This window comes from Diaphorina citri, unplaced genomic scaffold, assembly GCF_000475195.1.
Source record: "Diaphorina citri unplaced genomic scaffold, Diaci psyllid genome assembly version 1.1 scaffold2133, whole genome shotgun sequence".
NCBI lineage: Eukaryota > Metazoa > Arthropoda > Insecta > Hemiptera > Psyllidae > Diaphorina > Diaphorina citri.
The window spans coordinates 1-1172 of record NW_007379558.1 but is presented as its reverse complement, the minus strand read 5'-3'; the positions used below and the strand labels follow the sequence as shown (position 1 = coordinate 1172).

Here is a 1172-nt window from a genome sequence, read left to right as displayed (position 1 = left end):
TGGTGAGTCAGACCTTCAACCCTAAATGCGCAGAACGCTTGCGCACAAACAAACGAAGCGGAGTCATGAAATTATGACGTCATCGCCTAGCGAGCGTGATGTCGTGACGTCCAAACCTTTAACAAATTACCGATAATTTTTTAATCGATTTTATCTCGAGGGTCTAGAATTCGTAGAAGAACAAAAAAAAATTCGTTGGGTCCTCCATTTTTCCTGCTCTACTGCTTTGAAACATTCACCCGCAAGTAAGGCGAAACCACAGATCTACTTGGTAGCGCGTCTGCCTTGTCAAGCGCTGGTTCGCGGGTCTGATTCCCGCCCGGGGCGAACTTTATCCTAAACAAATGTGATTCGTTCTCGGAACGGCTGGCTTTCTCCTATCCTGTCTTCCTCTCTTCGATTTCGGAACGATAAAATCTCTGTTGTTGAAGTTCCGTATATCAAACCTCAAATCTCTATTAAAAATAATACGGTAATGAAAAAAATAAGTCATTTTAAGGTCGAGTTTTACCACCGTGGATTGTCTCAGGATTGAGTTCAATCCGAGGTTGACCTGGCTATTAAATATAGGGAAATCCTCGTTTCATCTCAATCCCGAGTTGTTAAACCATAAGTAAATTGTCCATTGTCTAACAAATATCTCTTTCTTGTTCACAGAGACAACACAAATACCTTCACAATACTCCCTCTGCCGTAGCGCCCATAATAACCTTCACTCAACAAGTCAATACCTTCTCTGACCTTCACCAACACCTCTAACCTTCACTCAACCTTCACGTCCTTTTTACAACTAGAGTTTAGTTACAGTCTTATACACTAAAATTATAGTTGACTACCAATGAAGTAAGTCAGAAAACCGAATACAAATCTACCATCCTTCATTTGAATATTTTGAATGGTTTAGAAGCAAACCCATCATTTTAAAATTTTGAGATGTTCATATGTAGCAATTAGCGAAAAAATCATTAACCAACTTCTATCTGATTTAGTTTTCAAAAATACCTAGGTATCTAGAGTTTTTTTGATTAAACCCTCTTTTGTTTCAAAATCTCAATTCTCATAGATAACAAAATATGGCAAAATACAAATACATAACAATGTAGGTATAGCAAAATACAAACAAACAAATTTAAAATATGGACTAAAACGAAAACAAGTTTAAGTTAGGTCCT

The 1172-nt window shown here is 37.5% G+C and overlaps 1 long non-coding RNA gene across 1 annotated transcript in view; it reads left to right on the top strand.

The window, feature by feature from the left end:
* The window catches only part of LOC113471180, a 10225-nt gene extending 9348 nt beyond the window's left edge, over positions 1–877 (top strand). The window contains exon 2 of the long non-coding RNA XR_003393977.1: positions 658–877. This is a non-coding gene — a long non-coding RNA (uncharacterized LOC113471180). The remainder of the gene's footprint in view (positions 1–657) is intronic.
* The last annotated feature ends 295 nt before the right edge of the window (positions 878–1172 follow it).